The 22,943-nt window shown below is 38.5% G+C and overlaps 1 long non-coding RNA gene across 3 annotated transcripts in view; it reads left to right on the plus strand.

Annotated features, from left to right (window-relative positions):
* LOC144582456 (uncharacterized) overlaps nt 1–22,943 on the plus strand; it is a 623,889-nt gene that overhangs the window by 297,950 nt on the left and 302,996 nt on the right. Inside the window, exon 6 of one of the 3 annotated variants that reach the window (XR_013535119.1) lies at nt 507–22,484. The exons of the other annotated variants lie outside the window; for them this stretch is intronic. This is a non-coding gene — a long non-coding RNA (uncharacterized LOC144582456). Of the gene's footprint in view, nt 1–506; nt 22,485–22,943 lie in introns of those variants that run through there. 3 annotated transcript variants of the gene reach the window in all.

Consider the following 22,943-nt stretch of genomic DNA (forward strand, 5'->3'; position numbering starts at 1 on the left):
GATTAGTAGGTAGATATGGATTATGAATACTTAGTGGTTATAAATATCTGATGATTATAACAGAAAGTGATCTGCTAGCCTTCATCAAATCTGCTTCAGGCACCATCTTTTAATTTTGCTTTTCATAAACAGTAGTTGAGAGTGCAGGAGAAGATGCTAATGAAAGGTCTATAGTACTATAAACCTGGTATTACCAATTACAAATAGACCCAGCCATAGATAAAAGTCTCCAAAGAGAGTGTGGCAAATATGACTGAAGCATGTTATACTAAACAGGGCTACATGTGTGTATATAATGAAGTACCTTCTGTCAATCACACTGTTTCTGGTTAATGAAAAGTTGATTGCTCGATGGCTTACATCCTCTTATGCATTTTGTGACTATGCTTAGATCCTGTGCTGTGAACCAGTGGTAAGAAGACATATATGTTCAAGCTGATGCACTTATGTTGTCCCCAGGTCAAAATGCCACACTTCTGATATTTTTCCTGTGGTATTCTCTCTAGTAAATGCAAGGTGGTCTGGGTCATGGAGAAGACATTGAACCATCATCTTTAGCATACAAACTAAATGGCATTTCAGAAAATCAGACATTAAAAATGGAAACTTACAAATTCAACTGTTTCAGGAACAAGACTGCAGCAGAAACATCCAAGCTGATAAACTGTCATCTGTCTTTATTTATTGCTGCAATTGTCCCACTGAATACCCTCCTTGTGAACTTTCTGTTTTGATCTAGTGAGAAGAAACTATATTTGAATTGTATCTAAAGTAGGAATGATTAAGTTCTAAATGAGATTCTGAGGGGCAGTATTAGTTCATTTTACACTGTCATAAAGAACTGCTCAAAATCAGGTAATTTATAAAGGAAAGAAGTTTAATTGACCCACTGTTCCACAGAGCTGGGGAGACCTCAGGATACTTTCAACCATGGCAGAAGGGAAAGCAAACACATCCTTCTTCACATGGTTGATAAGAAGAAGTGCCACACAAAGGAAGAAAAGCACCTTATAAAACCATCAGATCTCGTAAGAACTCACTCGCTATCATGAGAACAGCATGGGAGTAATCACCCCCATGATTTAATTACCTGCCACTAGAACCCTCCCACTACATGTGAGGATTATAGGAACTATAATTCAAGATGAGATTTGGGTGAGGACACAGCCAAACCATATCATTCTACCCCTGGCCCCTTTCAAATCTTATGCAATCATTCCTTTCTAACAGTTCCCCCAAAGTCTTAATTCATTCTGGCTTTAGCCCAAAAGTCTAAGTCCAAAGTCTCATCTGAGACAAGGCAAGTCCCTTCCATCTATGAGCCTGTAAAATAAAAAGCAAGTAGTTACTTCCTAGATACAATGGGGGTACAGGCATTGAATAAACACAACCATTTTGAATTGGAGTAACTGGCCAAAACCAAGGAGCTACAGGCTTCATGCCAGTTCAAAATCTAATAGGGTAGTCATTAAAACATAAAGTTTCAAAACCACCTCCTTTGACTTCGTGTCTCACATCCAGGTCATGCTGATGCAAGAGGTGGGTTCCCATGACCTTGGGCAGCACTGACCCTGTGGCTTTGCGCATACCTCCCCACTCCCAGCTGCTTTAATGAGCTGGCATCCAGTGTGGCTTTTCCAGGTGCACAGTGCAAGCTGTCAGTGGATCTACCATTCTGGGGTCTGGAGGATAGTGCCACTCTTCTCACAACACCACTAGACAGTGTCCCAGTACAGACTGTGTGTGGGGGCTTGCACCTCACATTTCCCTCTGCACTGCCTTAGCAGAGGTTCTCCAGGAGGGCTCTGCCTCTGCAGCAAACTTCTGCCTAGACATACTCTGAAATCTAAATGGATGTTCCCAAACCTCAATTCTTGACTTTTGCACACCCACAGGGTCAATACCATGTGTAAACTTCCAAGGCTTGGGGTTTGCACCCTCTGAAGCAACAGCTTGAGCTTTACATTGGCCCCTTTGTGCTGTGGCTAGGATGCAGAGTGCACCAATTCCCAAGGCTGCAGAAAGCAGCAAGCCCTGGGGTTGGCCCAGCAAACGATTTTTTTCCTTCTAGTCCTCTGGACCTGAGAGAGGCTGCTGCAAAGGTCTCTGACATGCCCTGGAGACATTTTTTCCATTGTCTTGGTGATTAACATTCGTCTTCTTGTTACCAATGTAAATTTCTGTAGTAGGCTTGAATTTCTCCTCAGAAAATGGGTTTTTATTTTCTATCTCATTGTCAGGCTACAAACTAAAAACTTTTATGCTCTGCTTTCTCCTGAACATTTTGCTACTTAGAAATTTCCTCAGTCAGATATCCTAAATCATCTCTCTTGACTTGAAAGCTCCACAGATCTCTAGGGCAGGGGCAGAATGCCACCTGTCTCTTGGTAAGCATAGCAAGAGTCACCTTTATTCCAGTGTCCAACAAGTTCCTCATCTCCATCTGAGACCACCTCAGGCTGGACTTGGTTGTTCATGTCACGATCAGCATTTTGCTCAGAGCCATTCAACAAGTCTCTAGGAAGTTCCAAACTTTCCCACATTTTTCTTATCTTTTTCTGTGCACTCCAAACTGTTCCAACCTCTGCCTGTTACCTGGGTAACTTCACAGCAATGCCTCACTACCCTGTACCAATTTACTGTATTAGTCCATTCTCACACTGCCCAAAGCTAGGCAATTTATAAAGGAAAGAGGTTTAATTTACTCACAGTTCCACAGTGCTGGGGAGGCCTCAGGAAACTTACAATAATGGTGGAAAGGGAAGCAAACATGTCCTTCTTCACATGGTGGCAGAAGGAGAATCACTGAGCAAAGGGGCAAAATCCCCTTATAAAACCATCAGATCTCATGACAATTCACGCACTATCATGAGAACAGCATGAGGGTAACCACCTCCATGATTCAATAACCTGACACTGGGTCCCTCCCATGACACTTGGGGATTATGGGAATTATAAGTGAAGATGAGATTTGAATGGGGAAATGGCCAAACCATATCAGGGATTCACCTATGAGTAGAGTTCACTGTGGAGCTTAGGGGATCAATGCATGCTACTCTAGCACTTTTTTCTTTTAGGCTCTATTTTGTCTAGTCATTATTGTAGCATGAATTAAGGTTATTATATTTTAGGACCTTGTAAATCTTGCTTAGCATGTATTAGTCAAGGGAGGTAGATTAAACTGAAAGCAAACTATCCTGAGATTTTAGTGTGTGAACATAGCAAAGATCTACTTTTTGCTTATGTGATGTTTACTGATTGTCAAGGCCCCCCCCCGCCCCTCAAGGCAACGGTCCTCTGTACAGCAACTTGTTATTCCAGATTAACAGGATGCTGTAACTATTAGCTGGGCTACTGGAAACAAGTGGGCTCCTATTCAATCAAGTGAGGGAAGAAAAACTGGGGAAACGTGTGTGGGCTTTTCACGGTTTAGCTTGACGTTGTACACAATTCCATCCACTGGCAAGAACTAGGCAAAATCTCCACCACAGCAAAGGGTCAGGGGTGTTTAGTCTTCTTAAGCTTCTGCAATCAGATTTGGGTGAGTCTTAGGAGTGATTGTAATAAAATTTATAATCTCAAATTAACATTGTAACTCAAACTAGAAAAATATCTATCTAGCTTTCAGCTTTTAATTCTGCCACCTTTTATTATAATCCCTTGGTGCTACATTGCCACAGAAGAAAAAAGAACTGCATTTCCTTTTGTTTGTGATAAACAGAAGGGCACAATGGCTGGTGTTTCCAGGTCATGATTTATTGGTTCAGCCGGAGCCACTGCAATGCTGCATTCTTCTAGGACACTCAGCAACACAGCAGGCCTTTTAAAGAATCCCAACTGGCTCCCACGCTGAATAGAAAAGAAGGGAAAAGTATCATCCCAGCTAGATTTGGCTGAAATGAAAATCTGCTCGAACCAAAAATAGAACTCTCATAGGGATTTCTTTAAAAAAGAACGGCAGGGCTCAGTAGTTCTGTGTGACATATGTTGAATCATTTAAAGTTTTTTCCCTCCACATAGTTTAGTCAGAAACTGAATGGCTTTGAGACAGTAAAAAATAATAAACTTTAACTCAAAAAGACATTTCAGAAATTTCAGACCAGGGCAGCCAAGGTATTTGTCAGCCCAGGCTATTTTCCTTTATCCCTTCTTCCTCCTGGAATGTAAGTTTCTAAAACTCTATTGAATGACAATCCTATAATATCCTACTCTATTATTGTCCCCCATCTCTCTTGACGCATGCAGTTATCCTCTCTGGAAATACATATCTAACATTTTCTATCTGTTCTTCCTATCTACAGGACATTCAAGGTTCTCTTTCAAAGCTCTCAGCTCCCCAAAGCTTTCTGTGCATGTGCTTTATGTTGTGAAATTATCGCTTTGTCAAATACCGTCCTTTTCTCCAGGAGCTCCTCTATGTGGTTGAGAACTTAATCACATGCTAGTTTATGCAATGCATATTGGAACTATGTCAGTCATGTTCTCCCAGAGATCTCAAATGGCCCTGAGACACCTTTTCTCTATTGAACTCAATAACACCAAGCTGATGTTGCAGACTGGGGCCTCAGTAGTTATTTGTTGGTTGATTGTGCCCCACTTATTCAAACTGGGGTGATGTGACTTTTCTGAGACATGTGGAGTCTCATGAGTAGAACTGATTAGTACATGAATGTGGAGACATATGGAGTGTACGTGAATATACTCTTTGGCCATCCCTGATGATGTAGTCTCATCTGTCCACTTCCAAATGACTGCTGGGGCTGAGTCCCTATTGGAGCCAAGGGGTATGCCATTATTGTGCTGTTCCTGCCCCTGATGGTGCTGAGACCCCATTGCATTGCTGTCTCTGGAACATTAGAGAATCTGTAAATGGGGTTATCATTCTTAATTCTTCACTCACTCCTAAAATATATATTTCTGTGCTCATTTACCATAAGATTTTCCCTCACAATAGAGTGGCAGAGTATGTACACACCCTCATCCTGTCCATTTTGGGCTCATGTAGCTTCCTTTGGCCAATGGAGCATTAGCATATATATCCTGTGTAGGGGCCTTATGATTATAGTTTGTTTGTCCTCTTTTGTTCTATTCTCTGCCTTAAGAAGTATCTACCTTTGGGGTTTATTTGGCCTCAAAATGCTGAAAACACATGGAGGAGACTTGACTGTGATCAGCAACTAAGAATCCATCGTAGCCCACCTGAACCAGGTAAGCCCAGTGAATATTAGCCAAACCATGGCTAATTTTCAGAACAGATTAAGAAAAATCAGCATTTGAGAAAAAACACTGAGATTCGGGGGTAAGGCAATTGTTAACACGAAATTATCACAGTATAAATCTTATAACTAGATTCGATGGTGCAACATCCAGGATAGGGAGGCCTCAAAGACAAACTGATCGTAAAAGAGTAGTTGCTGATCTGGGGGAAGAAGTAGGGAAAATACTGGAGGAAACCAGAGTGTTCCTGCTGGAAAGACGTTGTGCAATGAAAGAACATGGCCCAGGTGGATGACTAGGTCGGGTGGCTACCCTTTGGCACTGGCACTTCTAGTGACACTCTTCCGTTTTTGCAGAAATTCTCTTTTCTGTCACACTGGCAAATTGTGCTGCCTTTCAGACCTCAAGATTCTCATAAGGTATAAAGATATGCAGTAGAGTGGTTAAGAGAATGAGCTCAAGAGCCCAGCTGTCTGAGTTTTAGTCTTGGCTCTACCATTTGACTGACTTTCTGACCTTGGCAAGTTATTTAGCCTTGTCACATCTCAGTTTTCTTATCTGGAAAATGGGGCTTGTAATAGAAACTACCTCATAAAATCATTGTGAGGAATACATGTCTTAATATGCATAAGTACTTAGAATGGGGTAAGGAACTTAGTAAGTTCTCAGTAAGTCATAGCTGTTGAGAACTATCATTAACATATCAGTAAGTCATAGATATTTATTACAATCATTATTGTCTAACCAAAATTTAGGGCACAGAGGCCCATAGCACTCTGCTGGGTATCCTGCAAGAAATTCAGATGAATATAAACATGGCCATGACCCTAAAGAAAGGTATAATCTAAAATCTGTTGATTTTTGTATCCTATGACTTTACTGAATTTTTAAATTAGTTCTGATAGGGGTGTGTGTGTCTCTGTGTCTGTGTGTGTGTGTATGTGTGTGTGATCTGTGGCGATTTTTACATATAAGATAATGGCTTCTATGAACAGATATAACTTTACTTCTTTTTAAATTTAGATATATTTTTTTCTTGCCAAATTGCTCTGGGTAGGATTTTGAGCATTTTGTTGACTAGAAGTGATAACCATGGGCATTCTTGTCTTATTCCTGGTCTTTGAATTTTTCACCATTGAGGATGACATGAATCGCGGGTTTTTCATTTTTGGTTATTATTAAAATAAGACATTTTCCTTCTATTTCTAGTTTGTTTAGAGTTTTTAATCATGAAATTGTGTTATGTTTTGTTAAATGCTTCCCTACATCTATTAAGATGATCATGTGTTTTTAATCCTTTATTCTGTAATGTGGTGTATCTCATTAATTGATTTCCATTTGTTGAAACGTCCTTGCATTCCATGGATAAGTCTCATTGTGGTGTGGTGTGTGATGTTTTAAATGTGCTATTGGATTTGGTTTGCTAGTATTTTGTTGAGAATCTTCGTGTCCATATTCAACAGAGATATGGCCTTTAGTTTTATTTTATTATGGCGTTTTTTAAATGAATTTGGTAAAAGGAGACTGTTGGCCTCATGAAGTGGGTTTGAAAGTATTTCCTTTTTTTCAATTTTTTTGAAAAATTTGAGAATAACTGGCATTAATTCATCTTTAAGTGTTTGGTAGAATTCACCAGTGAAGTCATCTGGTCCTGGGCTTTTTTTCCCATGGGTGTAAATAACTTTTGATATGAAAATATATTTAAAAAGCTGTGGGAAGAGCATAATGAACACCCAGATTTATCTATTGCTAGCATTCTATTTGCTTATAAACACATATACATAAATGTAACTTTTGTAAACCATTATGGAGTGGGTTGCATACATCATGGTTTTTACTTTCGGATTCTTATGTATGTATTTCCTAAGGAAATGAATATTTTCTCAAATAACCCTAGTTACTTGTAGATTTTAGGGCTTTTATAGGACAATTTCCTTCCAGTATATGATTCAGTCTAGGATTATGCATTTCATTTAATTGCCATGTCTCTTTATTTTACCTTAATCTGGAACTATTCTTCAGCCTTTGTTTTCAGTTATAACTTAACATTTTAAAATCTAACCCTTTTTTAATGAAATATGCCTCATTTGGGGATTTCTTAGAGTTCCTCAGGACTAGATTGAGGTTGTACATTCTCATCTAGAATATTGCCTGGGGGATACAATGCCTTTGTCAAGATATCACATTCAGAGGCATACGGTGTCTATCTGCCCTCATTAGTGACATAGATTTTGATCACACAGTCAGTGTTGTCCAAGTTATTAGCCATCAAAAGGTTATTCAGTTTCTGCACAGTATAGTTAGGATGTTTCCTTTTCAATTAATAAAACAGTCTGTCAAAGACTTGCAACTATCTGCCTTCTTATCAAAATTTTTTTCGTTAATTTAGCATCCTTTCGTGATCCTTGCCTGATCCAATCTTTGCTATGATTGAAAAATAATGATTTTTTTCAACTCTAGCTCATCAGCTGTATCTGCTAGTCACTAATCAGCATTTTATTTAAGCAAGAACCCTCCTTCTCTCCTGTTTATTTATTGCCTGTTTATTTATTGATTTATCTAGCTATTTTTGGTACAGATTCATGACTTACCATCCTTAAATACTTTGGTGCCCATATTGTCCTCTATGTAGCTGGCAAGAGCTCCTTCAACCTAGCTTCCATGTCCTTGGTCCTTTTGGTATAACTCTGTGTGTGTGTGTGTGTGTGTGTGTGTGCGCGCGCACACACACATATGCTTTCTTTCTGTTTTCTTTTGAGGTTTTTTTTTTTCTTTTTGGTATAACAAACAACTCTGGACAAACTATTTCTTTGGCCTTGTGACAGAAACTCACAAACTCATGAAGTGATCAACTTCAGAATACTGCCTTCATTAATTCTTTGTTATAAGCAACTAAACTATGACATCAACCGTTACTGAAAGTTGCTTATCAGCCACACAGCTTATCTAGAAGTCCTTTCCCTTAGAAATGGCCTTCGTTGGTTCAGAATTTCAGTCCCAAAGCCTGACCATATTCTTATTCAGTGTTCATGCTGCATCTGCACCCAGGCATTTCCTGTAACTTGAGATTGATAGATGGTTAAGCTAAAATATTACCAGGCAATGAAGATTATGAGTCACAAATTCACACAAGAATATATATTCACCAAGGTGCTCTGTGGGATAAAGAAAATCTGGGGTTAGAAATGGAAGATGTTACAGAGAGCTCACACTTCTCATGGAAGCCTTCCTGCTATCTCTAAGGTCTTTGTCCAAGACGCCCCCTTTAGTGATCCTGTTAGAGATGGGAGTTGAGCAATGTCTCTTTCAGCTCATCCACGGAGGAGAAAACAAAGGAGAATTAAAGACTTGATGAGTCACCTAAATATTCTTTCTTTGAAATACCCTAAGATACAGTTATCTAAGATTAACATCAAAACCCATATATGGTGGGCACTGTTGGTGCCTTACCCAGATCCCCTGTACCAGGACAGTATGCCCATACTTGGCTGCTGTGAATGTTGGCAGTGAAAAGGTCACAGCTGCTCCCTTCTGTAGAGAATTCTTCTAAGCTAATGGGAGCCTCCATACCCAGGAGGCTAAGCTCATCTCTCACTTGGCCTCAGGGCGACATGGAGCCCAGAGTACAGAATGCTGATCCCTTTACCTTGAACAGGCCCAACTCTGGTGCAATCCATGCTCCATGGATCCCCATGGGATCAGGCTTAGCCTAGACTTCAGAGGAGCCCAATCTTGCTTAGCTAGTTCTCTTCTCCCATCTGCTTCCTTCCCTCCATTAGCGATCTCCCAATTGCACTCTCAATAAACTGTGTGTAATGGGATTGAAGTTCCTGTCTGAGGCCCTGCATCTAAGGAATCCGACTTAAGACTAGATATGTCAGAATAATCTGGGAAACATTTTAAAGTTATAAATAATCTCATATGTAAGTGATTTTTAAAATAAGCAGAAATGCATATCTTTGAAATGAATCATTTGGAAAAGGGGAAAAATAATATTTTAATCCACCCTGAAATATCCTAGTACTAATATTCTTTTAAAAGCATCACCATCTCCCAGTTGTATTAGCTGGAAGTCCCAAAGCCATGTTTGACTTTCTTCCCTCTGACCTGCCTTCTACCAGATGCAAACTTTGACTGTAGAATTGCTTACTTCTGCAGCCCACTTAACACTCCCAGTCAAGAACATCATGACCTCTCCCTGACATGTCCTCCTTGCTGATATTTCTCCTCCTTTCTTCCCCTCCTGTATTCCCTACCACATCTATCATGCAGGTCACGCTCTTTAGCCAGCAAAACCCACGCTGGTCTCAGCTGGTCCTTCTAGCTTCCTCCTGGATCTGCTGACCTGCCTTGTACTATTTGCTCTCTCTATATTCAGAATAAACTCCAACAGTGTTCGGCATATTCTTACCTTTCTTGTCTTTGAATTTGCTTTCCCTCTACTCAAGATGTTTCCTCTCCACCTTCTCTACCTTTTGAAATCCTATGAACATTCAGTTCAAATGCTTGTGTCTCCATGAAGCCTTCCAAGTTCCCTGAATAAAAACTAGTTTCTCTTTCTGACATATTTCCTCAGGCTTTTATTTCTCTAGCAAGGCTCTTTCCATATTCTACTTGTAATTTTATTGCCAGTGAATGCATCTCACTTCTGCACTGTGCCATAAATGCTTGAGGAAAATAATTGTATCTTTATCCTTTCTATTTCTATCTCTTCAGTTCACCTTCCCCGCTTCTGCCCTTTTAAGCTTGGTCAGCTTGTCTATATCCTGCATGGTTGATAGAAATTAAGGGCAGAAAACAATATCTGTCCTAGATCATGCCTCAAATTCTTCCTTATTGACATGTCACATCCTGCTTCTTGCTTTTCTGTCCTTATGCTCACTCTTGCCTTTTCTGCTTCTTGCCCATTTTAATTTAGTGACAATTACTATCTGTCCTTTTGAACTTTTGTATTTGGTTTATAGTTTGGCCCTGGGTTCAACCCATTTTGTTGTCTTCTGCAGCCTTGGGTGAGAGTTACTTTCCCAAAGTACATACTTATCAAGGATTCAATACATACGTGTATTCTAGTGCCCATGGGAACAATCAGGGAACACTCAGCCCTGTTTGCTTTCAACAAGCACTAAGTCTATCAACATAATTTCATTTCAAGCATGCTTTGAGGAAATCAGAAAAGTGATAGCTTATCTACTCTTAGCTCTTCTGCAGCTCTCCATCCAAGGTAAAGCAACCACACTTCGGCTCTCTCTTGAGTTTCCCTGGTCAGTTGTCTAGCCAGGAGAAACAGGCTCCAGCCTATCATTCTATTCTCCCTTTCCCTCTTTCCTGTAGTTGCCATCAATCTTCCTACTATGCACATGAGAAGACATTTCCATCCTATTAAACACTGGTGGCTATTGAGAACTCTGTGGTTGCAGATGACAGAATATGTAGTTCATGTGGTGTCAACAAGCATGGAACTTATTTGTTCTTATAATTGAAACTTCTAGGGTAGGTCTGACCTTAAGTACTGTAAGACTCAGCTATAGTAAGAGCATTTTCAGGAATCTGTGTATTTTCATCCCTTGACAGTAAGAAATTTTTCTCCATATAAGATTTGATCTTGGCTGGGTGCAGTCGCTCATGCCTGTAATCCCTGCACTTTGGGAGGTGGGTAGATCATCTGAGGTCAGGAGTTCGAGACCAGCCCTCCAACATAGCAAAACCTCATCTATACTAAAAATACCAAAATGAGCCAGGTGTGCTGGTGCATGCCTGTAATTCTGAATACTCGGGAGGCTGAAGCAGGAAAATGGCTTGAACCCAGGAGGCAAAAGTTGCAGTGAGCCAAGATCACATCACTGTACTCAAGGCTGGGCAACAAAGTGAAATTCTGTCTCAAAAAAGAGAAAGAAAAAAGGTTCAATCTCAGAAAGGCTATTCCACATAGTAGTGATTTGGCCTCCAACAGATCGGGATTTAGATTGCATTAGCTTGGTCACTTTGGAGAAAAGAGAGTTCCATTCTTACAAATTTGGGCCTGAATCATCAGACTCTTTGGGGTCCTGGACCCAGATTCTTGAACCAATCACCTTGGCTGGGGAAGTAGAATACTCTGATTGCACTGGTCTGAGTCCCAGGTCATATCTGGAGCTCAGAGATGAGGTTGATTTCACTCAAACCATATAGACTGACATTGGGGAAGATTGTTCTTCAAAAGAAAAGTAAATATGAGCTCCAGAAGAAGGGAAGAGGGATACAGGTGTCTCAAATGATATACGTCTACTATATTCCTTTTCATTTGTACTTTCCCATGAGATAAGCAGCTAAGAAGGGCCTAAAGATCAAATAATTTTTTATAGGTAAAGTCATTGGACTGGGCCAAGGCTCAGTAAGACCTTCTGGTAAATGGAAAGGTTAAACCAATTTATATTTACACTTCTTTTATATACACACTACACATTTCCCAATGGGTTAGAATATTTCATTTAATTCAGTCAGGTGTTAATCCACTTTTCATCTCTGTTTTTTTCTCTATTCCCTCTTCTAATCATTTAACCATGTCGTCTGAATTTTCTTTCCTCAAGGATTTTTACAAGACTGAAAGAAGTTTTGTGAAATGTAGAGCCTTTACTCCTCTTTGTAAAATCTGAAGGGAACATTTCTAAGTGTCCTGGAGAGGGTGGAGAGAGATGAACAAGTCTAAGGGAGAAGCTAGAGACTAGAACATTTCTTCAGCCTGGTAAGCTGCTGAAGAACTTGGAACATATTTAGTATTCTTGATCATCGAAATAGAAGAAAACTAATGTTTGAGGAGTTCCTATGTTGTACCTGTTACTTAGTCTTTTATGTGTATAATTTGATTATTCAATTTATTCACCAGAACAATTCTTCAGGAAAAATGGTCTCAATGCCATTTTACAGACAAGGAGCTAACTGTAGACTCAAGCAGTTTGAAGCACACATATTTGACTAAGTAGGATTTGACTCTAGGCATGTTGGAATCTTGCACCTGTAGCCTTTCTGTTGCTACACTATGAGTTAGTCCAAGAAAAGGTCATTTACCCATGGTTTTCCATGTTTCCAGTGAAAAGAACTGGAAGTCACAAAGAACCAACAAGTTGGTCTACACATAACTTTTATAACCAATTAGAGGGAGGCTGTTCCCCCAGTGTATGAACCCTGGCTTGCCCAACTTCAAGCTGTTATCTTTTAAAGGTGTTTGGTAGGTTCACAGGTTCACATCCTGGTTCATACCTTTAGTTTTGCTTCCTCCCTACAAGCTCAGGATTCATGGAAGTTCTCATGGAGAGCGATGGGGGTCCATGGTCAGGAGACCAAAATAATCAGAATGAGAAACTCTGGGATGTCCCAGTTTTCTTTAATTGCACCCACATAGACCTTTGGTTATTGGTAGAAAAATGTCTATGAAATTTTCTGTTTCCAGTTTAATTGCTTTTTTTTTTTCTGAGACAGTCTTGCTCTATCACCCAGGCTGGAATGCAGTGGTACAATCTTGGCTCACTGGAATCTTCGCCTCCTGGGTTCAAGCAATTCTCCTACCTCAGCTTCCTGAGTAGTTAGGATTACAGGCACCAGCCACCACACCCAGCTAATATTTGTATTTTTAGTAGAGAAGGGGTTATGCCATGTTGGCCAGGCTGGTCTCGAACTCCTGACCTCGTGATCCACCTGCCTCAGCCTCCCAAAGTGCTGGGAATATAGGCATGAGCCACTGTGCCCGGCCTAATTGCTTTTAAAAGTGCTTTCTATCTTGTCTGAATTGACTCCTAAGTGGTTCTTTCTAAGTGGAAGTGTCTTATAAGTTTCAAAACACTAAGAAAATGTTAGTTGTAGCTGTGTCAGTAATTGATATTTAAAGGCAGAAAAAAAAAAATCATTTTGGCTGTCCCTCTCTTCTTAAATCTGAGAAGCTCTGAACTCTGACATCTAATTATTCTCATAATTATGGCTAGAGAGAAGGAGAATTAAAACTAAAATTCAAGCGATTACATGTACAAGGGCAAAAGTTGTTACTACATTAAAATGCATAGTCTATTGTAATTTTACTTAAGATGGTTACAAAGGAAAACATCTGAGGTACAGGAAGTGGGGGCAAGGCCTATACATTAAAATGTTGACCTCAAAGAACCATGAATGCATTTTTAATTTTTTAGTCCCAAATACACATCTTAGATAAAATTATTATGTGTGAGACACTAGGTAATCTTGTAGCTTTATAGAAAGACAAAAACTTTTCTCTAATAAACGTTTCTAGATTTTTGAGTATTCATTTATTATACACCTGTATTTTAGGTACATTTATTACAAGCCAAAAGATACCTTTTCATTCCACAAATGCCATGAAGACTAGAATATCTCATTAGAACCAGCCAAAGTGAGGATAGAATTAAAACAAGTGGAATATTAATAGCAACTGGTAATTTTAAAGAAAGAGTACACACATTCTTCATTGAAAGGAAACTACCTCCCCCACTTACTGTAGATAATGTTCCAGTTATTGATTTGCTAATTTCTTTACCCACACATTACTGCATCTATGCTTTAATTGTTTTTAGCTTTTTGTTTTGAAACAATTGCAAGTTCACAGGAAGTTGCAAAGAAATCAAAGGGAGGCCCTGTGAACCCTTTATTCATCCTCCTCTAATGTAAAAATCTTGTGTAACTACAGGACTGTTACCAAAATCAGGAAATCCATATTGGCACAACATACAAAGCTTATTTGGATTTCACCAGTTGCACATGCAATAGTGTGTGTATGAGTGTGTGTATCTGTATGCAGTTTTATCCCAAGTGTAGCTATGTAACCACCATCAACATCAAAATACAACAATACTTTTATCAACATGAGGCTCCCTCATGCCGCTTCTTTACAGCCATGCCCACCTTCTCCTCACATGGCTAACCCCTGTTAACCACTAACATGTTCACTATCATCTATGTCATTTCAGGAATGCTACATAAATGGAATTGTGCAGTATATATTTCTTTCATACTGGTAATTTTCATTCAGCATAATTTCCTTGAGGTTTATCCAAGTTGTGTGTATTAATCGTATTCCTTTGTATTGCTAGTGGTATTCTGTGGAATGAATGTACCACAGTTTGTTTAACCATTTGCTCCTAAATATGGACATTTATTTAGCAATTTCTATGTGTATATTTTAGTTGAGTGGCTCATTAACATTAGGCATAAGCTGTCTGATTATGAAACAGGGTCTGAGTACCAGGAGTGTTGGTTTTAATTAAAGAGAGATTAAGAATGAGGCAGCCATCTAGGTAAATTCCTGCTAGAGGGCGTGGCCATGGAATTCTTCCTGGGTCTTGAAGATGCTACTAAGAAGAGTGAAATCAGAACCAGGTCCCAGATTTGAGACATCAAATTTAAACCTCAGCCCCCCAATTTATAGAATGACAATAGACTTCCATACTTTTCCATCGTTAAGGTGCATATGAATTACTTAGAGATCTTTAGAAAATGTAGATTCTAACTCAGAAGGCCTGAAAGGGCCTGAGATTTTGCCATTCTATCAAGCTTCCAGGTGATACTGATGCTGCTGGTCCACAGTGTTCTCTCTGAGACAAGATAATAGCTGAGATTCCCCTATCACTTAAAATACTTTCCTGGCTTTCTTTAGATAGGATTAGAGGCTGAGCAATCAAAGTGCTGAAGATAGAAGATTACCTGGCAGGAATTCAGAGACTCAAGATATGCTATTGAGAGAACTGAGAGGCCATAGTAACAACCAGTCCTGCCTCTGTGTGGGCTCACCTGGGATTAACATATGGGAACTGTGCATCACTTCTCCAGGACCAGAGCTTAGGCCCTTGAGAGCAGCCATGGCAGAGAACATATCTGGTGGGACTTGGTGAGTCTCTGCATTACCCAGCTCTTAAATACCCTAATCTCCTAAATGAACCCCTGGGAGCCCACTTAAGAAGACTTACTAGGAATATGAAGGACAATTAGCAGTGAGCAATGGACTAGGCTGCTCTGTAGGCTCAGTGATGTGGAGGCTTGGGCCAATGATGCTGAGCCATTGACAGCACTGCATGTGTGTAACATGGGCAATGGAAGAATTTTCCTCTTCTTATTTCATTTTGCCTTCATGCAAGAGGGTGGTTGGATTTATTCTAGATCCTTTCAACGGAGCTTAAATAATCTGTCCCAATAGGTTGGAAATTTGAGTCAAAATTAAGAATAGTTTTGACAGTTGTTGCTGACTGTCAACATTTCATGTTGAAGTCATGTCATTTTGGTGTAAGGCACAATGCAAGAGGAGGCTTTATGGGATCTATACAATGATCAGAGCCAGTTCTTTCTGTGAGGAGCCAGACAGTAAATATTTTAGGTGTTCAGGCTATGTGGTCTCTGTCACAGTTACTCAGCTATGCTGTTGTAGCACAAATGCAGCCTCATAGAGAATATGCAAATAAATATGCATGGCTATATAAAATATTATTCCAATAAAATAAACTATTATTTACGGACATGGAAATTTGAATTTTATAACTTTCATGTGTCATGAAATATTCTTCATCTTTTGTTATTTTGTTAAGCTATTTAAAAATATGAAAACAGGGGAGAGGATCCAAGATGGCTGATTAGACACAACTCCAGGGCACAACACCCAGTGAGAGAGACGAGACGCAGAAGTCCCCAGAGATCTCCTAGCTCCAACCGAGGTACCAGGAGCATTTCAACAGGTCTGGTCCGAGGGTGAGCAAATCCCACTCAGGGCAGACCGAGGCGGGGAGGGGTGCTGCTTCACCCAGAAAGTGCATCTGACCGACCAGTCGGAGGCTCCACCTCTGGTGCTCCGGTCCAGATACAGCGCTTCCCGCAAAGCCTCAGCAATGCACGGAACAGGGGATATTTGCCAGTCAAGCGCCAGGAATTAAAAGCGTGGAGTTGAATGAGAGTTGGAGGACTGAGCTATTGCCCGCTCTCCCTGCCTGGAGAGAGAGGGAGCTGTAAGCGGAAGCAGCTGGGTGGCCCCTACCCCATGACCGGAGAGAGAGAAAGCTGAAAGGGGGAGAATGCCGGGTGCTGCTGGGCGGGGCGGGTCCCTCCCCTCCCCCACAAATCCCAGAGGGCTGATATAGTATGCACCTAAAGTAAAAAAAGAAAATAGTTCATAGCTCACAAGCCATTCAAAAAACGTGTGGGGGGCCACTGTCGGCTTGTGGTTCTCAGTTTGCCAGCCCTTTGCCTAGATAAACCTCAAGATACCAGGAGTCTAGGGGTGCGAGGATTCTGCCTTTGCTTGGTATCCTCTGAGAAGTGGCTTCCTCCAGCTAAGAAAGAAGGACTCACCTTCCTCAGGTAAATCCTGCTGAAATGTATTTCAGAGAGAGATGGATGTTTCACTGAATCTTACCAGGCTAGAAGATCCAGTGGTGTTAGCGGCTTGCTGTGGGAACGAGGATCTGGGTTGCCCAAGGTTTGTCTTTCTCAGATTCCAAGCAATAGATTCAGTCCAGGTTCCATCTCCTCCGCCCCAGAGGGTTTTCTCTCTTTTATCCGGCTTCCTCTGTGCAGCAAGCTGATGTGCCAGTAAACAACACCCCTTCAGAATAACCCCTGGCTTTGTTACGACTTTCTGAGGTTGAACTTCGTGGTGCTTTCAGTTATTGGGGCTGGCTGTTAATGCTTTCCATGGTTTTTGGAGGAGCATCTTAAAGCAACAACCCTGCTCTTTTTGCTGCAGACATCAATATGCGCCCCTATCTGGTAATCAATATTAGGGGTTACTGCAGACATAAATATTCCCTGGGTAGATAATTAAAGTGAATCTGTTCCCGACTGAATGCTGTCTTTTGTCTTAACTTGCCACTGCCTTTTTCTCATCAGTGAAGTTTCTTAGATCAGACCAAGGGGGCAGAAAATGGTTTGATCTCTGTTTACAGAAGAAGAAATGAAAAAAGCAAGGGGTTGAGAAATTTGTGTCAGGTCACCAAGCAAGTCCCTGACTGAGCCAGAATGAACATGCACAAGCATAAAATTCTCAAGCTCAATCAGTCCTGTTGTTATATATATAGTCTCTATTCTCTTCAGAAATATATTTCCATATCTTAGAATTAAATGGCTGCATTTTCAGGTAGAGAACTTGTATTTCATGAACAAGATGGGCTGGGGATTATAAAATACTAACCAGGAAAAAAATGGCTGGCTTCGCAGAGAATTGATAATAGGTTGGTAGCAAATAATGTCCTACTCTAGGTGAATAATGCATCAAGAATAGTACTAATAGAAAAAGACCAAATTTATGTATGCTATTCAGGAAAGACAGTATTTGGAATTTAAAAGGGCTTTCAGTTCAATTTGATTCAATCAATGGAGCTTCTCAAGAATTGAAGCAGACTTAGCATGTACTGGATTATAGTAGCCATTCAAGGCTTAAGAACCGATCTTTATAAGAAAGTTAAAATATCTAATTGCTCAGTTAATTCTAACAAAATCAGGAAAGGAATTACAAAATGAAATATTAATATAATTAATACATAATATTACATAAAATACATTTTTGAAAATGCTTAAATACTTAACATTATGAACTAAATGTTTGTGTCCCCCCAAAATTCATATGTTGAGGTCTTAGTTCTCAATAAAATAGTATCAGGAGGTGGGGACTTTGGATGATAATTAGGTCGTGAAAGTAAACCTTTCAGGAATGGGCTTGGTGCCCTTAGCAGCAGCCAGAGAGCTAGCTAGCTGTCTTACCTCCATGTGGGGATTCAACAAGAAGTTGTCAGTGTGCAGTCCAGGAGGCCTTCACCAGATCTCAGTCACGAGCCTCCAGAACTATGAGAAATAAATTCAAATAAAACCCAATTTCTTTTGTTTATACTGGTTGATGACATTTTCTTATAGCAGCCTGAATAGACCAACTTATAAGTAATAGAAAAAAGACCATGAAATACAAATTATAGGAGAAATGCAATGGTCAAAAAAAATTGAGCTTAAAAAGGATCTCCCAACTAAAATGAAAATCACTTTATGGGATTAAATTAGCAATGATTAAGAAAACCATATGATTCATTAAAACCACAATAAGATAGCAGTACATACACCTATCAAAATAGCTACAATAAAAAAATGGTGACAGCATCAAATGCTAACTAGCAAGGATGAGGAGAAACTAGATTTCTCATAAATTGTTATGAGACTGTGAAATGGTACAGCCACTCTGGAAAACAGTTTGGCAGTTTCTTATAAAAATAAATCTGTAACTGCCATGTGACCCAGAAAATGCACTCTTGGACATTTAATCCAGAGAAATGAAAATGAGGTTGACAAAAACAGGAATACAAATGTTCATGGTAGTTCCATTTATTACAGCCCCAAACTACAAACAACTGTGATGTGTTTCAGGAAGGGAATGGTTGAATAAATGGTGGTACATTATTACCATGCATTATTACTCAGCAATACAAAAGAACAGCCATACTGATGTGCCACAGACTGGATAAATCTTCAAAGAATTATGCTCCGTGAAGGAAGGAAGCACTCAAACTTGCATACTGTATGATTCCCTTTATATAACATTCTTAAAATGACAAAATTATAGAAATAAATAGATTAGTGGTTGGCTGAAATTAAGGATGAGCTGGGGACAGCAGGAAAGTGGGTGTATGTATAGGAAGGCAACATAAGGAATCTTTGTGGTGATGGTAATATTTTGTATCTCCATTGTATTAGGGTCAATATCATGGTTTTAATATCATACCCAAAACTTTCAAGACATTACCAGTACAATACATAGGGTAAAATGTACATGGAACTTATCTGTATTAATTCTAGAAACTATGTGAATCTACAATGATCTAAAAATAAGTTTAATTAAAAAAAATATGATTCTTAGAGTTAGAAAAGATATAATGAAGTCCGCTTCTTGCTTACATATTGGAAATGTTTTCACATATGGGAAATGTTTTAAAAATATTTTGAGAATATAATGGCCTGAAATATTTCCTATATCTGCCTTATAAGAGCTGATTTTAAGGAGTTAATTGAACATGTTTGTAAAGATTTATGTGCTAATATGTTCAATTTTGCATTATTTACAACAGCAAAAATTTTCAAACACATACAATATTGAACAGTTAAGGAATATTTAGAGGCTCAATAGTATGTACATGCCATAAATTCTAATGCAGAAACGAAACATTTTTTTGTAAGAGAGATAGTAGGCAAGATAGCAAATAAGATTCAAGGTAAGATAGAAAAGCCAGTAAGAGAGGGAGTAGTACCCTACAGAGGGGTTAAACGTATGGGCACTGGCTCTTCAATTCATGGGGTTAAGACCTGATGGCACTGACTATGTGCTGACCTTGGGCTGGTTATTCAACATCTCTGTGCACAATTTTCCTCTTTGTAAAATAAAGATAATGAGGTTGTTACAAGAATCACCTGGTGCTAACGATGGAAAGCACTTCCACTGTCACTCCATAGCAACTGATATTTTTTATATTTTGGGTCATTTGAAAAAAATCCCTACCATTAGTATATATTATTAGTTTTATAATTTGAAAATATGAGAAGGAAACAGAATCATCGTAGAACAAAGATAGGCAATAAAATGTTAATTCTAGTTCATGATGATGATGACAAACTGGGCAGGACCTTATTTTCATTGCAGTGTTTCCCAAATGGTTTGTGATATGGGTTGAGTGCACTTATGAATCAATCCTTTATTCATCAGGGAATCTATGGTTTTCTGTACATCACATCTAGGTATCTTTCAAATTTCCCTGTGCTGCATAATTGCAGTCTGCTTTCTCTCCCATGCTGTAACTATCTTTACATTCACATTGGTCCCTGTTGACCTTAGCTGCCTTCATTCTCTCAACTACACTGTCCCTCACTTCCCATACTATTCCTGTTTGTCCACAGTTACCCTTGATGCTGCTGTCTAACTTTTAAACCTCATTTTTTTCATGAAACTTTCCTGCCAATAATTCCACCAAGCCCTCCCTGGTTTCTCGTTTCAAGATTCCTTCTGCATTCGGTATCATCCCAGATGATTTAGCACTTTATGGTTACCACGTAGAATGCTATTTTATGATGTTGTTTTTCTGCACAATGCTACAATCTTATAGCCTTAACTAAAATTTAAGCCTTTGTGGTCAAGGCTGTTTTTATACTTCTTTTGTGCTACACAGAAAAGGTCACTGTTGAATGAAAGACGAGCCAAGGCTAGGCTGCCTGTGCTGGCTTAGCCCGCAAGACTGAAGAGATGTGCTTCATCATGAACTTGGTTATTTGGGGGAAGATCTTACAAATGACAGGAAGTAGCTGTTCTGTTTTCAGAAGTATCATGTGGCAGAAAGTAACATTAGGCAAGATGTCCTAAGACCTGAATTGTGAGACTTTAAACATTCTTACAAAGAGCAGCTGGGAAAACCAGGTCTCTGGAGATATTGAATAACATAGTATCTATATCTGAGGAGTTAGAGAGCAGCCCTGTCAGGAAGATGGGAATGAAATAAAATATTCTCCAACAAAACAAAGCATTTATAAAGCACACAAGAGGCCTTATTTATATGTGATCTTATACAAACCTAATACATAAACAACAAAAGGAATATTTTGTTCAATTAAATACATTTTCTTATTTTAACTCTTTAAAAATACCATCAATGATATCAATGGGACTGTTCTGATAAAAATCAGAGCTAAAGTTGAGATTACAGATGCCTGTTACATCCCAGTATCTTGCTTTCTGATTTATTTCTATATGTTGTTTTGAGCTGCTAAATCATGAAAAGTTTGGTGCAATACATTTCATGATTCCGAATTATCGCAAAATCATGGGCACTGTTGCTTTGTTTTTAAAGAACTTGTCTTGCAATCTGAAGATATTTTTTGTTTAAATTTGAAAACTTGAGAAGAACTAAGATATTTTGGTTTCCTCATCAAACCCCTACACTCTTCAGGAACCACTTACATCAATTTCTCTGTAGCTCTCTTTTTTTTATAATGAAAAAGTTTAAAAGGATTCAGAGATGCTTTAACAAAAATCACATACTCATCACTAAAATTTAGAAATAGCGATATTTTGGCCTTCTTGTTTCAGATTTATTTATATATTTATAGGCATGGTATTGCAGATATTTAAAGCCTTTTGTTCAGCTCCAACTCCAAAGAAACCACTGTTAGGAAATTTTATTCTCCAAGATATCAATATTATATTCTAAGAAAATGTATGTCTATGTAACATGCAGAACTATATTAGACAGTTCTCAAGCTTTAGTAAGGATTAGAATTTACTGCAAGCCTTGTTAAAGCAGATCTCTGGGCCCTAATTCAAGAGATTCTGATTCAGTAGGTCTGAGCCTGGCCCCTAAATTTACATTTCTAACAAGTTTCCAGGAAATGCTGATGTCATTTGTCCAGGCACCAGATTTAGAGTACCACTTATATATATGTTATTTCTTACTTTTAAAAATACTGTATGTATAATTTATCATTGTAAGAAAATGCTATGCATAGTTTATCACTTATTTTAAATTCAAAATTATGTTCTCGTGGTCTATCCATATGAAAAAAATCTATATATAGCTCATTTACATTAATTACTGTAGAACAATTACACATCCATTTCTTCATTGTTGGTTACTCATGTTATCCAAATTGTTGCTACTACAAACAAGGCTGCAATGAACACTTTTGTACATGTCTCCTAGGGTACCTATATCATGAAGCAAAGTTGTTAAATATTAGGGATAAGCACTTTCACATTTTGTTAGATATTGTCAGATGAGTCTTTTGGCAATAGTTCCCATTTGCACGTCCACTTATGATTTATAAAGATTCTCAGTTTCCTTCTTACTAGCCTTCAGTTATGTCATGCTTTTCTTTTTGCATAATTTCTGGAAGTTATTGACTGTCCATTAATGTCTTAACTTGAATTTCTTAAATTTTTTGGACTTTTTAAATGTTTATTAATTATGTACTTTTTAAATTATGTAAACTACATGTTCAAATGTTTTGTAATCTTTTTATAATTGATTTTAAATGAATTATTTCTGTATCTTCTTTGCAAATACTTAGAGACATAAGTACTATGAATATTTTGCCATTCTGAAAAGCCAATATAAAAAACTTCCTAATTTTTAAAAAGATAAAAAACATAAATATGTAAGTCACAAAATAACATGTATGAATAGCTAATAAGAGCATGAAAGGTGTTCATTATTATTAGTCATCCGGGAAATTCTAGTTAAAACCACATTGAACTATCACTATCTCAAAATAATTAAAAAGACCTAAAATTAAATAAAAATTAATATCAAGTTTGGGAATGAATTAAGAGTCATGGAACCTCTCATATACTGTTAATCAGATTGCAAATTGGTAAAACTACTTTGGAAAATTATTTGAAAGTGTTTAATAAGGTTAAACATGCACCTACTCTATGACCCAGCAATTCTACTCCTAAGTATGCCCAAGAAAAAAATGAGGGGAAGGGTCTACCTCGGCCACATACACAAATATTACTAACAGTGTGATTCACAATAGCTCCAAACCAGAAACAACCCAGATATGCATCAGTGGGGGATAAATAAATACATCATTTGTTATTCATATAATGAAATACAGTCAATAATAGAAGAATAGGGCCCTACTGACAATTATTTACATAAACTCAAACATTATGATGCATAAAAGAAGCCAGATACAAACGAACATATACTATATGATTCCTTTTACAAATAGTTTAA

This window comes from Callithrix jacchus, chromosome 5, assembly GCF_049354715.1.
Source record: "Callithrix jacchus isolate 240 chromosome 5, calJac240_pri, whole genome shotgun sequence".
NCBI classification, from domain to species: Eukaryota; Metazoa; Chordata; class Mammalia; order Primates; family Cebidae; genus Callithrix; species Callithrix jacchus.